An 18,156-nucleotide genomic window follows, 5' to 3' on the forward strand; every position below is an offset into this window, starting at 1 on the left:
TGGGAATTGTGAGGTAAACCCATAGGACTTGTTGGGGTACGCTAAGTTAATGCAGAGGAAAAGACTCTGACTGACTGAAAGTATAGCAGACCAGGCTAGAGCTTTAACAGTAGCTGTAAAACCAGATACAAAAACTAAAGTGAGAGTAGAGGTTAAGAATAAGATAGCTGAAAGTTATGATGAATTTTTGTCAAAGGGGAAGGTAACTTCATGTCCCTTAAGTGAGGCAGGAAAACCTATCATTATACTCGGGGATACAGGAGCAACCCAAGCACTCTTGCTGGGGAAAGATATAACGTTTCCACCAGAGAGCGCCTTGAATGCTAAAGTTTTAATTAAAGGAATTGGCGGGGAGCATATACCCGTACCTTTTATATAAAGTATGCCTAGAAAGTGACTTACTATCTGGGATGGTAACTAAGAGTTGTCCACAGTTTGCCAGTGGAGGAAGTTGATCTACCCCTAGGAAATGATTTGGCTGGATCAAAAGTATAAGTTTCTCCTATAATTACAGAGGAACCAAGTGAAATTAGGGAAACGGAGCAATTACAGAAACAAATTCCAGGAATAGTTCCTGCGTGTATAGTCACCCGAGCAATGGTTAAATAGGATTGTCGGAGATAAAAGTGGCACCACAAACAGCCAAGCATCTGCAACCTTATTTGGCCCAATGAGAAGTTTAACAGATCGTCTATCATTGCAGCACAACAAGCTGATCCAGAGATATACTGAATAGCACAGATGGCTCTGACAGAGGCGAAAGGAGTTCCAGAAGGTTGTTATATGGCAAATGGGGTTTTGAGGAGGAAATGGAGACTGCCTCATAGACCTGCAGACGAAGACTGGGCAGTTATCGGCAGCGCAGTGGTTAGCACCGCAGCCTCACAGCTCCAGCGACCCGGGTTCAATTCTGGGTACTGCCTGTGTGGAGTTTGCAAGTTCTCCCTGTGTCTGCGTGGGTTTTCTCCAGGTGCTCCGGTTTCCTCCCACAGCCAAAAGACTTGCAGGTTGATAGGTAAATTGGCCGTTATAAATTGCCCCTAGTATAGGTAGGTGGTAGGGGAATATAGGGACAGGTGAGGATGTGGTAGGAATATGGGATTAGTGTAGGATTAGTATAAAAATGGGTGGTTAATGGTCGGCACAGACTCGGTGGGCCGAAGGGCCTGTTTCAGTGCTGTATCTCTAAATCAAAATCAAATCAGTTGTTGAACAGATAGTGGTACCACCTAAATATCGCCAGGGATTATTAAGGTTAGCACATGACATTTCTTTTGCAGCACATAGGGGAATTCGGAAGACCAAATCACATATAAGCCAATGTTATTATTGGCCAGGTCTTACAAAGGATGTGAAACAATTTTGTAGGACATGCCATACATGTCAAATGGTGGGAAAACTGCAACCTACCATAAAACCGACACCAATAGTTCCCATACCAGTGATTGAGGAACCATTTAGCAGGGCATTGGTAGACTGTGTAGGACCCTTGCCAAAAACAAAATCAATACATACTTACTATCATGGATATAGCTACTTGATTGCTGGAGGCCATTCCTTGTAGGACACTTACTGCTAAAATAGCAGTAGCAAAGCTAACCCAATTATTTACGAGATATGGGTTACCACTTGAAGTTCAGTCGGATCAAGGTTCTAATTTCATGTCTAGGATATTTCAAGAAGTCATGGGCAATTTGGGGATTAGACAGTTGAAATCTTCAGCATATCGCCCGCCCACAGTCACGGGGAGCTTCAGAGAGATACCACCAAACTCTCAAAACAATGATTAGAACATGCTGTCACGAATATCTGCATGACTGGGATAAAGGACTAGACTTTCTTTTATTTGCCACCGGAGACTCACCGAATGAATCTACAGGCTTCAGTCCTTTCGAACTGGTTTACGGACATGAAGTAAAACTCATAAAAGACAGATTCTTGGAACTAAAGAGTGAATCTTCGATACTGGACTATGTATCTGTGTTCTGGGAAAGGCTCATGAAAGCTTGTGGTGTGGCTCAGGAACACAAAGCATCCCAAGCCAATATGAAAAAATGGGCAGACAAGAATGCAAAAGCCCACGATTTTCAACCAGGGGATGAAGTATCGGTGCTGTTACTGTTACAGGGAGAACCATTAAAAGCACGGTTCAGTGGCCCATATAGAGTGATCAAAAGAGTGGGTAAGGTAGGTTACTTGATTGATATCCCTGATCGCCAGAAGAACAGGTTGTGTCACATCAATATGTTAAAGCAATATTACTGCAGGGAGGAGGATAAGCCAGTACAAGTATGTCAGGTAATCAGGACTGTTGAGAAGGAAAAGGATAGGCAGAAGGAGGCCTAGACAATTCTTAGATTGAACCTTCAACTATTAGATTAGCGAATACAGAATGGCTAGGAAAATTGGACAACATGCTTTTGCACTTAGAGGCAAAACAACGTGAAGACCTAACCAGGCTTTTCAAAACATTTAAGAGTTTGTCGGGATAAGCCGGGATGTACAACCTTAGCCACACATGATGTGGATATAGGGGAACTGTTCCTTTAAAACAACATCCTTACTGCTTAAGTCTGGACAAACAGGCCAAGTAAAAGCAGAGATCCAGTACACGCTGGAAAGCAATTTGATGGAACTTAGTTAAAGCAGCTGGAGTTCACCAATAGTTCTATACCTAAACCTGATTGGTCAACCTGGTTGTGTATAGACTACAGAAAAGTCAATGCAGTAACGAAGGCAGACTCCTACCCAAATCCACATTTAGAAGACTGTATCGACAGAGTGGGCAGTGCTAGGTTTCTTTCCAAGATCGACTTGTTAAAGGGATACTGGCAAGTTCCTTTGACTCCTCGAGCCAAAGAGATATCAACTTTTGTAACATCTGACCATCTTTATCAGTGCTGGCTGATCCATTCGGGCTAAAAAATGTCCCAGCCACTTTTCAAAGATTAATGAATCAGGTGGTAGCCAGTGTTCCCAACTGTGAAGTGTATCTCGATGTACGAATATACAGTAACTCTTGACAAGAACACTTAAACCAGCTAAAAATTCTGTTTAAAAAATTGCAAGCTGTGGACTTGGTGATAAATCTGGAAAAAAGCGAATTCAGAAAAGCAAGAGTAACTTACCTCGGACACAATGTGGGGCAAGGACAGGTATTGCCAAAAACGGCAAAGGTACAAACCTTTAGTAGAGTTCCCTATCCCTAAAGCTAAACGGGAAATAATGAGGTTTTTAGGGATGTGTGGTTTTTACAGGAAACTTGTACGGAATTTAGTACTGTGACTGCTCCATTAACCGATTTGCTACAAAAAAAGGAAAACAAAGTAGTATGGTCAGATGAATGCCAGGCAGCTTTTGAAAAGCTAAAGGCAATCTTAACTAATGAACCAGTGTTGGCTGCTGCAAATTTTTCTAAACCCTTTAAAATAGCATTTGATGCTAGTGACCTGGGGGTTGATGCAATCTTATTGCAGGATGATGAATCAGGCATAGAGAAGCCAGTAGGGTACTTTTCATAAAAACTAAATTTGCCATCAAAAAAAGTATTCCACTGTGGAAGAAGAAACCTTAGGACTTTTGCTGCCTCTCAAACATTGTAAGGTCCGCCAAGACTATAAAGAAATACTAATGTACACGGACCATAACCCATTAATGTTTGTGGAAAAATTTAAAAACCGAAATGCTAGAATATTTTCGATGGAGTTTGTTGTTAGTCTTTGAAAATTTTACATATTTCGGGGAAAAAAAATTGCTGACGCTTTGTCGCTAATTCAACCATGTTACCTTATATGGATGGCTTTGATATCAAGAAAATGCTGTAAATTATCAGTAGAATGAATGGGTGTGAATGAAAAAAATGTCTTTTCCAGTTTTTTTTTTTTTGCATTGTAATGAAACGCATTTCAGGGATGGCGTTTCATTTTGCCAAGGGCAGAGATATCACGGACTTGTATCTATTTTTTTTCTCCTCTGATCTAAAAAAAAGGTGTGCTTTTTAAGACTCTGTTTTTAACAGTGTTCAAGCAGCTGCATTTTTGTTACCTAGGTGATGGCAGGAGAGCGAGGTCACATGGTATAATGTTTCCATTTAACTGTGTGTAGAACTGGCAAAAAACGGTCGGAATGAGTTAGTTTAGAGAGACTCTCCAATGAGGTGTGATACTGAAAAGAAGAAAGCTGTCATTTCTCTCAGCAAAATTTCTACAGGGAGCTACGGGCTGAGTTAATTGCATAAAGAAGAAAAGTCTTTTTTCAAAAAACCATTTGTATTGCTGAAGGAACTGTTAATGCCATCTGCAGCCGAAGAGTTTTAATGCCTATTGAGAACAGACTACCAAATCCAGGTGAAGACTTTGAGTAGCCTTTGACTCGCCTTTGACTCTTTCCACATTAGAATACCTCATCCATCAGGAACGTAACCTTCAAAGACTCTCCTTCTCTTTCTCCCTCTCTTTCTTTCCTCTTTTTTTTCTTTTTTTCTCTCTTTTCTCTTTTTCTCTCTCCCCTCTCTCTCACAAAAGTGTTTGCATTTTTTTTTGAGGACTTTGGTTTTAAAACTGAAAAGGTTTCCAGACATGCTGGACTTTTGTTTTTTTTTTTAAAAAGAGGTCATCGGAAGGTCCTTTTGGACTTGCTGGAAGTCGCCTGTCTTCAGCGAAGTACCCAGAGGGGTCTTTTTTGACCTGGGGAGGATATTTACTGAGAAGTCAGGTTAAGATTTGTTGGGGTCAGGAGGCTTGACTCGAGATTTTTTTGCTTTTGTTTTGGACAGTGAGTTGGAGTGTGCGCACTGTTTTGAAAGGAGTTTAACAATCAACCTGCAAGGACAAAACCCCAGCTCAGCCTTTTCCATCTTTGAAAAGCCTACCAGCTTTTCCATCTCTTTGAGAGGCTCTTAGAATTGAGTGTAATAAATATAGAAATTGTTGCTGCATTTCTCCTGGAAAGCCTGCCAAACTGATCAACGTTGCCTGAAAAGAACTGTTCTAGAAAGATCCCAGCTGTCTACGAGTATTTGAGATACCAGAATAAGTGGACAACTGACATCTTTCCACATCTTTGTTTTACTTCAAAAATTAATAAGTATTTGGCCAAAGTATTTTTTTTTTCTTTGTAACAGCCCTAAAGAGAAAATTCCCTTTTTGTGTGTGTGTGTGTATGAGGGGCTAAAGTAAAAAGGGAACTTTCATATTTCAGTCTGTGTGTTGATGCTTTGCTTTGTTACTGGTTAGGTCTTGTTCTTTAATAAATTGATAATTTTGTTGTTTGTTAAAGAAACCTCATTGGTGTATTTTATCCCAGAATAAAATACACCAATGATTGGCCGTTATGGTAACTGGGTGAACATTTAAATATATGTTGTGACCTGTGGAGAAGTGGAACTAGGAAAACTGTGCACTCCTCCTGCCCCGGTCATAACAATATGCACACATGTAAATAAACTCATTTTTATTATCCAGAGTGCAATTAGTTAATGCAATATATCTTTGACCAATAAGGCCATTTGGTGATGCACTGTTCCGTTGGTGGTGTGGATGGCACATATCTCCCATCTGTGATGCTTCACATGAAGGGAGGTGTCAAGTAGTGCCGTGGCACAATCCTTCCTATTTTCCACCATCGTAACCTGGTTGGGGACAATTGGAGGACAATTCACAACCACATTATTGCACCTAATTGGAATGGGGACTAAGGCATGCTGCAGGTGATGTAAAAGATGAGGAATAAATAAGGGGCAATTGAAAAGAAATCTACTCTGTTGCACCATATCGATGTTTGGACAGTGTGACTCCACTGGTGATTCAAAATAAATATGGTGGGAGGGGAGTTAACAGAGGCTTTCTGATAAAATAACCACATTGTGTTCGCATAGGATTTGCTGTACTGACGATGGAATGGGTCCCCCTTGAGAATGTAGCATTGAAGCTCATTTGGAAGTTATTTGATCATCTCACTCATGGGATCAAGTAAACCTAACTGTATTCCAGGAGCCTTTTGAAATATATACTTGTGAATATTCATAGGAAATTAATATACTGCACATCAGTTATATAAAAGCACTGACAAGTGATAGTACTATCATATTCAATACCCTTCACTGAGAGGCTTAATATTTGATGAGTTGGTTTTGTTCTTGAAACCACAAGCTTTATTGATATGTTCAAGAACAATTCCAAAAATACATGTTTGGATGTATAGTTTTGAGGACTAGGGCAAGCTCCTGTGCATTATCTTGAGTAGTTGTTGCATGTGAATGCATTTTTAAAAATGAGCGGTGAGCAGCACTTTGGCACCTCACATTAGAGCTGCAATGCGCCAATCCATGGAGTGGAGCGTTGCTGGCTTGATAGCTCATTTTGCTTAGTTCCAAGTCCAAACCTACACTGTTTAGACAGGAAGCTACAAGAGGAACTAGATAAAAATATGTAAATAGGCAGAGCAGTGGCACACTAAAATTTTAACAGATATAAATGTTAAGGTTCTGCACACTGGAAGAAAAGATTGAATGCTATGCATACCCTGAATGCTGTCGAAATAGCTAACAGTGAGTTTGATGAGAGATATGGGGGTGCTAATAGGCTCAGTACTTCACATGTAATTGCACTGTAGAGCAATTAATGAAGCAAACTGAATACTGATGTCAAAGGAGGTAAATTGTATAGTTAGTCAAACCACAATTTGTAACCAAAACTCGTATCATACTCAGCAACACCAAGTAAATATTCAAGCTGTTGAGGCAGTGCAGAGAAACTCTAGCCTGCTTCTCAGTATTGCAAAACTGAACTTGGCTGACTAGAAAAACAGGCTTTTAACTTAAAATGTAAGTGAAGGGGAGGGTCTTATAGAAGCATATAAGTTTTTAAAAAAAAAAACCACCTACATTCTGGATTTTGTGCTGGATATTTTAACAGCACTGACTGCACCTTCAAATGGCTCTTGCACCCTCTGAGCTGGAGTGTGGCTTTACCTGCCTAGTATCTTGGGAGACATTAGTGAGACCAGGTGTTGCACATACCGCCTTGTCACATTACTGGAATATATTGTCCTCACCTGTGGTAGGTGTAAATTGTATAGTTTAATTATATACAAGTGGAGGGCATTAATTCGGGCCTTACTTGAGCACATATAAAGAGACTCTTACTGAAACTATGTGGGTGTTGAGTTGGGACGTATATGCTTGGAATATTTCATATTTATTTAAAAATTGACTCTAGTATCATCCTTCACCAACTGACATTCTGAATTGTAACAGTAGGTGGATTCAATATACAATCCATCAAACTAAAACTCGGGCTGTAAGCATTAATTAATACCAACTGAAAAAATGAACTTTTTGTACAAGACAGCACATGTACTGTAATTACGCATTTTACTGTTCTCCATGTTAAAGGGACAAAGACCTTCTCCCTGAGGGTTCTTTAAACATACGGACAAGGCTGTTCACTTTAACCATCAGGAAAGACCTGAACTAACAGGGGTTCTTTCTCCACAAAAGACACAGCTGAAGGGTGATCTAATGGGGATTTTAGAAATTATAAATGGATCTGATAAGGTAGATGTGGAAAGGATGTTTCCATTCCTGGGGAACTGCAAATCCTGGAGGTCAGAAATATAAGATAGTCACTAATAAATCCAATGAAGAATGTTGGAGATATAAACAAGAAATGCTGGAAATACTCAGCAGGTCTGGCAGCATCTGTGGAGAGAGAGAGAGAAGCAGAGTTAACGTTTCGGGTCGGTGACCCTTCAGAACTGGAGAAGAATGTTGGAGAAGTTTGTATCCAGAGGGCGGTGAGAATTTGGAACATGGGAGTGACTTGAGGTGAACAGCATGGATGTATTTAATTGGAAACTAGGTAAGTACATAAAGGAGGAAGGAATAGAAGGATATGCTGATGGAATTAGGTGAAGGAGAGTTATGTGAAACATAAACATCACCCAGACCAGTTGGGCCAAATGGCCTGTTTCTGTGCTATAAATTCTATGAAAGATGCTTTACTATGTCATCACTGATCCACAGGCCCAGATAAATCCACGCTAGAAACCTCTGGCAACAGAACTGGCCATAATTTCTCTAATACAGTTGTCATTTAAAATCACAATTGAGTAAGCTTGATTCTTTGATCTGTACCTGCCATGGCTGACCATTTTTTATTTAAGGCATTTTGGAACAAGGCATCTTGTAACTTTTTAATTACAAAGACTGGTTGTCACTTGCAATATTCACACACAATGCCTATGGAACAAAACTGGAGGTCCTTGTGGGTCATGAGGTTCAAAATGAATAGCTTGGGCTATTTAAGCAGTTACAGCAGCAACATCTTGCATTTATGTAGCCCCTTTTAATGTGGTAACATGTCCTAAGACATTTCACAGGAGTGTTGTTTCAACAAAATTTCACACTATTCACATAAGGAGATATTGGCGCAAATGACCAAAATCTTGGCCAAAAGTAGGTTTTAAGGAGTGGCCTAAAGGAGGAAAGAGAGGTAGGGAGGCAGAGGGGTTTAGGGTGAGAATTTCAGAACATGGGCCTCGGCAGCTGAAGGCACTGCTGTTAATTGTGGAACGATTAAAATCTGAGATGTGCAAGAGTCCGGAATTGGAGGAGTGCAGATATCTGAAAGTTGTAGGGCTGGAGGAGGTTGCAGAGATCGGGAGGGGCAAGACCATGAATGATTACTTCAAGGTAGATTATGGAAAAGAAGACAACCAGTGAAGGGTAAAATTAGAATGGATGTCAAGAAAACTTTCTTCACAAAGGGTCCTTGACCCTTTGAATGGACACCTAGAAAGTGTGGTGAAGGTGAAAATGGCCAACAGAGACCTGTTCGATAAACTGTAGGTTGCTCATTTTGGATGGATGAACAAATGGTAGTCTTTATTTTTATTTTGTCTTGCAGCTCACCAGTCCATGACTGGCATGTTGAGGCCTCTGTGCCTGGAGATTCATGTCTTGGATTGACTCAGTGTCTGCTGAAACTCACATTATGAACCTTTTCTCGGAAAGTTTTTTTTTTAACATTTTTAAAATAAAATACTAGAAGTCAAATAAGAACAGAAAACGCTTGCAATGCGCAACAAACCAGTCCACCTCGGATGAAATGACTGCACTCAATGTTTTTTTTTCTATTTTAGTTGCTCCGAGAGCAGCTGTACATTTCCAGCATTTACTGCTTTTGAGACCGAGAAAATCAGAATAATAGCAGACAGAAAATAGGGTATATCAACAATTCCCAAATGACAGTAGTTCTGATTACAAAACACCCAGTATTGGCAATATCAATAGGGTATGTAAAATCTGATCCGGTGCACAACATAATTCAGAAACTAATGAAATTCGTAGTTCCAAATGTTTTGATATGAAGCAGGGAGTGCTGATGACATTGGAGAAGCTGGCCTTGGATTCATTACCAAACTTGATAGCATGAGGCAGTTGAATTAATTAATTAATGTAATGGAGGCAATTAACAAGCCAGGAGTGCTTTGGCTCCAACTGCATGTTTAAAATCAGCTCTATTACATTCTCTAACTCAGTAATTCCTTCAAAACCTGAAGATTTGAAGTTGAGTGTCAGAAGTAAAAGGACACTTTTTTTTCCTCAAATCTCTTTTGATCCCTCTTCCTCACCTGAAAGTAAGAGGCATGCAGTACATCATCCATGTGGCCATTCTTCATGTCTCAATTCAAGTTTGAGGATTGGCTACTGCATTCTTTGGAAAGCAGCATGACTGAGTCCAGTGCCATCATATGCTACCCAATGACTGCTGGAAGGTGCAATCAGCAGAAAGGATCCTAAACATTTAATTTTTCCCCCCCAAATTCGGGTATATAAACAACTTGTACTTACATAGCACCTTTTAATGTCATAAAAACATCCCAAGGCGCTGCAGGGAATTCCAGAGCTTCGGGCCTAGGCGGCTGTGGGCATAGCCACCCATGGAGCAATTAAAAGGGGGGATGCTTAAGAGGCCAGAATTAGATGAGTGCAGGTATCTCAGAGGGTTGTAGGTCTGTAGGGTATAACCGAGGTCGGGAGCGGCAAGGCCATGGAGGGATTTGAAAACCAGGATGAGAATTTTAAAATCAAGTTGTTGGTTGATTGAGAGCCATTGTAGGTCAACGAGCACAGGGGTGATGGGTGACTCAGTTTTAACACCTTCCAGAACTTTTATACCTACGAAGCTCAACAGGTTGTTGAGTATGGTAAACTTGATTTGTTTGTGGTCCTGAGTGCAGCCATTTTCAGCAATTCATACAAAGCCATTTGCATTAACTGAGGCTTACAATAGGCTTTTTCAACAAATTATGTTTTAATTATATACTTGCAGGATTCCAATCACACTGCTCACTTTTCATGTTTTGTATTTTCTTGCTTCCGTCACTGAAGGGAGGAGTTTCGCGGTTGTATTGCAAGATAGCAGTTTGTACTTGGCTGACTTCCACTGTAACCAGATGTGAAGGAAGGCTAGGAATGGAAGCCCACAACTGACACATTATCAGTCTTGGTTTATTTCCACTCTTCCTGAGTGGGTAAGTTCCAAAGGGCTGCCATACCTTGAGCCTTTTACTCCTCCCTGCATTGAAATTGAATCTCATGGTAGTGTTTCTGATTCTGTTTTTTTTAGGATATCAAACCTGTTGAACTTCATGTCCCTCTCAATCCACAGGCTTTTTTCAAAAAAAGATTGTTAATGGGCAATGCTTGCCCATCCCAAGTTGCTCTGTGAAGGTGGTGGTGAACGATCCTCTTAAACTGCTGCAGCTCTTGTGCAATGGTATGGGATCCCAGAAATGTAACCTAGTGCCATGGCAGAAATGCAAGTACATGACCAAGAAAGGATGATATCAGGGTGGAGGTGAACTCGGGTGATGTATTTGCAGGGGTTCGGAGGCCATTTGCAGCCTGAGATCATCTCGTTCTGAGAATCAAACCTGAGGCCTCATGCACAGTTTAGTTCGACAGTATCTTTACTCACCTAAGCCATTGGGAGAGCCTGCAGTTAAGGATGGGAATATGGATTGCAATATTTAAGGTTAAAATTATTGTTGAGTAGTTGCGATGAAGTCCACTCTTAATTTAAAAATCCCAACCTACAGACCTATTGTATTATGCAATAACCAGGATAAGGGAGATGAATGTAACTCTAGAGGTAAAGGATTTCCATCAGCATTTTGAAGAGCTAAGTGCTAGTAGTTATGGTCTCGCCAAAGTTAAGTACAAAGTGCTAGATGCTCAGTAAGTTGCTAAACTTAATACAAGCTTTGTCTTTTAACCTTGTTTGGTTGGGTTTAAATTTGACACTGTTGAGCTTTGCATATTACTCAGTGATTCTCACCATTAAAGATCAAAACATTTCTGGGTTTGATCCTTGTTCTCCAAGTGTGGTTGTGGGTGTTACAATTATCTGCATGTTCTCTGGCTGGAGTGTGGATTGACTTAGATCCTGCCTCAGAGTTTATTAGATGGTACATCTGTATGGGTGCTGATGAGCACTTGATGGCACTCCACTTTGATTCCCTTCATGGTTTAAGAACCTAGAAATAATTGCTATACCGTCTTGCACACCTAGAATGGTTACTTGAGTAAGGCACTCAAGGGCTGATAGCAGTTATGTAATTATTCCTCAACATGAGGCACTGCCTCTAGGGAGTAAACAGAAGGGAATAAAATCAGGATTAGTTTGGATCTTTGTAACGTTGAAATTGAATTTGAATTATCGTTCAAAGAAAAGATTTTTGATTAGTGTTGAGAGCTATAATCTCGATTTAGGGCTGGGATCTAAATACAGTAACTCCATTTCACTTAAGGAAATGAATCTAATGTAGCTGGGTATAGGAAAGCTTTCTTCAGAGATTAGCCAGGCCTCCATTCTTTATGATTAATCATAGAATCATTGGTTACAGCACAGAGGAGGCAATTCAGACTGTCGTGCCCATGCCTTATCTAGTCCCACACCCCGCCCTTCCCCGTAGCCCTGCAAGTGTTTTCTCTTCAGGTGCTTATCCAATTCCCTTTTGAAAGCCATGAGTGAATCTGCCTCTACTACACTCCCAGGCAGTGCTTTCCAGATCGCAACCAGTTGCAGTGTTAAAATTTCCTCATGTCGCCAATGTTTCTTTTGCCAATCACCTTAAATCAATGTCCTCTGGTTCTCGACCCTTCTGCCAATAGGAACAGTAGTGGCATGGGACCTTTTTAAGCGAACAATGATGTGCCCAAGGGTTGATAGCTTACTAAAGGGATAGTATCTCCTTCAGCTTAGTGTCCTCAAGTGCTTCACAGGAATATTGTTCCATTTAGGAGGGTTGAAGTGTTCAACCATTGTGTTTGTGCACTGCAATGGTGTTTACCATGTAGAAAGTTTAAATTCAGGTTCCTACTAATTTGCATGCATGCCAAAATACTAACTGATCTGGTGTTCTTGGGCAGCAGCACTAAGCCAAGTCCCTTCCCAATCTTCCAGGCCTATAAAATTTCAAGCAGGATAAATCAACAAGTCAGAATTGTAAGCACAAACATGAGTAAGTTGCCTGGGTTTGGAGGGCTTGACTGTCTGGTATGATTCTACAGGTAATATTTTGGTGCCTTACCAGATAGCTAGTCTTCATGCAAGCCAGTAGAAATGAAGCAGCTACTTGAGTGTTTTTGTTTGTTTATCTCTCTCTCTCTCTCTCTCTCTCGCGCTCGCTCCCCCACCCCACCGCAACATTCCCTGTCAACATTCAAGAAATACAGAAGGTGTTCCCAATGAAGTGAATCTTTAGGCTGAACAATTTGAGTTTTATTCTCTCTGACCCAATGGGTTTTCAAATTGAACTCAGTAATTTTTCACGTGAGTGTTTTAAAAAAATTTGTTCATTGTATTTCGTTCTCTCGTTCTCTAGGTGGTGTGATTTTTTTTTTGTACTCATTATCTAAGTAACTGGCAGCATCATTTAGGGAAACAGTAATTGGGAAAGGAGAACCAACAACTTGCATTTATATACAGGTTTTAACATTGTAAAATGTCCCAAGGCCTTTCACAGGACCATTATCAAAGCCACATGAGAGATTAGGGCTGGTCACCAAAAGCTTGGTCAAAGAGGTAGTTTTTAAGGGTCTTGAAGGAGGGGAGAGAGGTAGAGATGCAGAGAAATAAAGACAAGAAATGCTGGAACCACTCAGCAGGTCTGGCAGCATCTGTGGAAAGAGAAGCAGAGTTAACGTTTCGGGTCAGTGACCCTTCAGAGAAGTTTGGGGAGGTAATTCCATAGCTTAAGGCCTAGGTAGTTGAAGATATGGCTGCCAGGGTAAGGATGTAATTCAGTCAGGATTCAGTTTTAAACAGATGTTGATTTGAAGTCTGCCCCAGAGGACTCTAAGCTTGTGCCTGTAGTCTCCAAGTGTGGAGTTCCTTATATTGGCTGTGCTGCTGTGCTGTAGTTGAAATTGGAGTCCAGAAGCTTCCTCACAGACAAGGAGGGAAACTGATGGAGAATCACGAGCAGCTGTTGCCATGTACTTTGTGGCAAATTTCACACTACTTCACATTCAATATGGAAAATTTCTCTCCAAAATGAAAATGGACTTAACACTCGAGTTTGTTTTTGTCTCTCCCTACCCTCACCCCATCATCTTCTACTTTCCCACCCCTTCATACCTTACTCCAGTGTCCATATGTCTCCTTCCAAGAAGGCTAGTTGGATAACAAGTCAGGAATAGGAACCCCAAGTGTCATTTTTTTCCCTCTTCCCTCCCACGCCCACCTCCCCCAGCATTGCCACAGGCACAAGGACATTGAGACCAGTTGCAGTGCATCAAGCGTGGAGATTAGCCAATTCAGCACTTGCAAGGAATTAAAGTTGCTACTGGCCTGTTTGGCACAGTCCTGCACCATGCAGTACATCCACCTACTTAGTCATTCAGGGCACCATAGCTCTTTGATTTAATAATTGTTAGGTATCCTGTTGGCTAATCATAGTCCTAGTACATTTCACTGGTTAGTATCTTAATTTTTATAGCATTGCTGTTTTAGTTTTATCTCTCAATTTTAATACCGTTATTTAAATCCCTTTGGTCTCACCTCCTCTGGTCTATAAACCCTTTCCTGGACTCCCATTCCTCTGACTCTGGCATCTGTTGTACCCTCTGCTTTGGCCTGTCATTGGTTGCCAGGCCTTTATCCACCTATGTCCCACTCTCTGGAATCCTTCTCTTGCTTTCTTCAGTTTAGCAAAAGTTCTCTTTGAGAGATTTTTTCCAACACTAAAGGTGCTGTATAAATGCAATATGTTGTTCAACAGCGTGAATGAGAAGTGAAACTACTCTGGATGTGATGTAAAGTACATGGGGTGAGCAGATTTTCTTTAAAGTTTGGACTGGAACTGCAGACATAATTTCATTATGATGACTGTATTTACTGATGCAATTCAGTTTGAGTGTAGGCAACCACTGTTTGGATTTAAATTTATGGAACTGACCTTTACTTAATGATGTTGGGGGATGATTTGCCTCAGCTATTTTTGTAGTTTGCAAGCATTTTTTAGACTGTTGGAACAAACCTCTCTTGCACAGTAATCCCTGATATATTCTCACTGTGACTCAGCAAAAGGCAACATTGTCTCTTTAGCCCATCATCTAGCAGCTGATGGTGCCAAGTTAACTGCAGTTATAAACTGGCGCTTCCCTTGATAGCTGCTTTTTTTTTAAACCAATCTAGTTAGTTGTGGTATTCAGAGTCTGGATAGACTATACCATAGTAGTACTGAACAGATGTTTATTGCCACAACATCATGCAGCTGTGACTCTGGTATAAAGAAGAAAATGTTCTTTTTCTGACACAGCACTTTGCGATAGTTAGAGATTCTTTAAGCAACAGATAACTGTTATGGTTCAAACTTTTTCTTCCCCCAACACCTTCATCTTGTGTTTGTGGCTCAGAAGCCATTTCCATAAGCAAACAGGATACCTTTTCAACCAAACTGTGTCCCTGGAACATGTTTGTTTTTGTGTGCTTGGGTTTAATTATTAACTCCTAATAGTATATTGATCACTGGAGATCATGTGGGTGTCCACTACATTTGCCTCCCTTTTCTGAAACCAAAGTACATAGGGTAAAACTACTTGAACAGATTTCTTTACAGATTAATTACATACAGTTTAATTATATACAGAAGTCAAATGAGGCAAAATCTGTTGCATTCATTCAAATAATCAGTCCCTATGGGTGTTACAAGACCCTTTTTTAATGACTTGTTTTTACAAGAAATAATGTTTGTCTCTTCATAGACCTTCTGGATATTATGATGTATGTGGATGATGCTGAATCTCTGTTCATCCATGGGGTTTATCTCTGATAGTATGATTGCTCGGCCATGTGAGCCGCATGGAAGATGGCAGGATCCCCAAAGACACATTGTACAGCGAGCTCGCCACTGGTATCAGACCCACCGGCCGTCCATGTCTCCGTTATAAAGACGTCTGCAAACGCGACATGAAATCGTGTGACATTGATCACAAGTCGTGGGAGTCAGTTGCCAGCATTCGCCAGAGCTGGCGGGCAGCCATAAAGACAGGGCTAAATTGTGGCGAGTCGAAGAGACTTAGTAGTTGGCAGGAAAAAAGACAGAGGCGCAAGGGGAGAGCCAACTGTGCAACAGCCCCAACAAACAAATTTCTCTGCAGCACCTGTGGAAGAGCCTGTCACTCCAGAATTGGCCTTTATAGCCACTCCAGGCGCTGCTTCACAAACCACTGACCACCTCCAGGCGCGTATCCATTGTCTCTCGAGATAAGGAGGCCCAAAAGAAGAAAGAATGATTGCTCTACTTTAGTTCTGTGATTTCTGCTACTGGATGCCTTTTACGTTGGAGCCATTTACTCAGTGTCGACAGGCTGAGAGTTTGGCTGATCTTTTGTTGAGCTTTTAATGTTTGCTCACTTCTTCCACCTTACATTTTCCTTAATGGTTCAGCAATTGCAGCGACTAAATTTTCAATTTTTTTAATATGAAAACATCCTTAATATGCTGTCTTTGCCACCAAAAGACCTTGTCTTGATTGTTTAATTGTCTTAGGTTTTCTTTAGCTCGTGACCAATTTGGGATACACATTTCCCATTGAATACACTGTCAAAGTCAGATTGCGTAAACCAATTATGTGTATTGCTCACCATTGTTAGAGAAGAATGGGGCATCTCTTGAGACACAGCTGACTGAAACCAATCTTTAAATCTGGTAGATATGTTGGATCAAACATTATAAATTCTAGAGAACACCCTGTTAGTCCTAATTACATTGTCTAAAGAAATACCTTGTGACAGCACCCATCAGGATTATTCACAAGATCCATTCACAGCAAGCGGCAGTCGTACTGGTAACCCATGGTAGAGTTGGAGGTAGGGATTTGACATATTGTTGTTTGCAGCATCCATTGCATATCTTGCTTCCTCAGTGCACGAGCCTGATGCAGCAAAACCTTTTTTTCCATTACTATTAGTGGTAGATACTTTTGGCATCACAAAAAGGTTCTATAGCGAAAGCATATAATGGCTATTAAAAGTAGTTTGTGTGCTGTAATCCGGATCATGAATATAACCTTTGGGATTTGATGTTCCAACTCTCTTGGCTTAGTTGTCAATCTTTCCGATGAACATTAAAGTGGCCTATTCAGTGCACATTGAAGATCCTGTGGTGTTTATTTAAAGAGGAGCAGGGGGAGTATTGATGTCCTGGCCAACCCTCCACTAATGGATTAACTGGTTCATTCATTTCATTGCTGTTTGTGGTACATCACTCCAGCAGAATGAATGATGTGTTTGCTAATGCATTAAAGGGCACTGCAATTCAAGAATTAATTCATTGGGTAAAGTGCTTTAAGATATTTTCGTGAAGTAATAAGGTGCAATATTAATGCAGATTTTGTTGAAAGACGCTTAACAAAAAAAATCTGTCATTGTTTTAGCTGCGTACTAAGTAACAAAAGCATTCAAGACTGCATTTCATTGTCTAATGTAATTTTGGGAGTTTTCTTCATCTGAGGAATTAGGAGGACTTGGCCTTCATGTGTCTTTCATTGGCAAAGATATTCTCAGAGTCTCAGCACTCACTATAGTTAGAACCAGAGGTATTTTGAATTTTCAGCAGTAAACTATTACTCATGACCGTCTTCTCTTGCACTTGCAAAAGTTGAATTAGCCAATAATTTAAGTTGAGCATTATAAATATTGTGGAAAAGTGAAACTTGGTGTTCAAAAATGTTATCAGATAGTTTGAATTGAGAAACCTTTGTATTGAGAGGAGTAAACTTGGGTAAACCCATAATTGCACAGCCGTTAGTAAATATGAAACGTATTGTGTGTCTCTCTCTCTTGCATGGAAGGGAATCACCAGGGAAAATTATTCTCCTCTTTTGCCAGTCATTTCCTGGACCATTATGCTAATTCTTATAATTTTGCAAGGCAATTATTTAGCTTACTTTTATTTAATTACTACAGAATTCTTTAGGACTAGAAGTGCTACTCCTTAGCACCCAGTTTTTCGGCTCAATAGTGCTGTCTTGGGTTCAAAATGGATCCGCACCGCATGCTCACAATTCTGGTGCTGGCTTCACCGGTTATCATTTGGTGAAGGCCTAACATGAGGCATCCTTTACCCAAGTCTGAAGCGGGTGTAAGGCTGTTAACATATGCAAATGCGGGGCCTAATGTCTTCCTCTTGCAACTTTGCTGATTGTTTCAGGGAAAATCAAGGTTAAACGGTGCAAAATCTTTTATATAAAAAAAATACAAACTTGCCATAATGACCGCTACTCCCAGTCTCAAGATCTCTGACCTCACTCCAGGCCCTGCGCCCTCTTTGACTGCACCCCTCCCCCACCCCAACAATACTCCAGACTAGTATTCTTTAACATGCTTGGCTGCGCAGCAACCTGAAAGTCCCTGTGCGGGCCACACATAAGTCCGCCTCTAAGATGTCATGTGTGCATGGCCATGCAAAAAAATTTTAAAGGTGCCACTCACTAAAACAAATTGCCCATGTGCTCCAAAAAAGTTAGAGGAACGTTACTTCAGACCACTGCAATCTTCCCTCAAACCATCCCCCCCCCCCCCCCTCCCAGCACCCCCAACAGTCCTCCGGTCACACTCCAAGGCCCAATTGTTTTTTCTCTAGA

The 18,156-nt window shown here is 40.8% G+C and overlaps 1 protein-coding gene across 3 annotated transcripts in view; it reads left to right on the forward strand.

The window, feature by feature from the left end:
* Positions 1 to 18,156, forward strand: part of LOC137348190 (F-box/LRR-repeat protein 20) — a 146,204-nt gene that overhangs the window by 24,808 nt on the left and 103,240 nt on the right. Inside the window, exon 1 of one of the 3 annotated variants that reach the window (XM_068013522.1) lies at positions 6,530 to 6,547. The exons of the other annotated variants lie outside the window; for them this stretch is intronic. The gene's annotated coding sequence lies outside the window, so the exon portion shown is untranslated. Of the gene's footprint in view, positions 1 to 6,529; positions 6,548 to 18,156 lie in introns of those variants that run through there. 3 annotated transcript variants of the gene reach the window in all.

Source organism: Heterodontus francisci, chromosome 33, assembly GCF_036365525.1.
Source record: "Heterodontus francisci isolate sHetFra1 chromosome 33, sHetFra1.hap1, whole genome shotgun sequence".
In the NCBI taxonomy this organism is placed as follows: Eukaryota; Metazoa; Chordata; class Chondrichthyes; order Heterodontiformes; family Heterodontidae; genus Heterodontus; species Heterodontus francisci.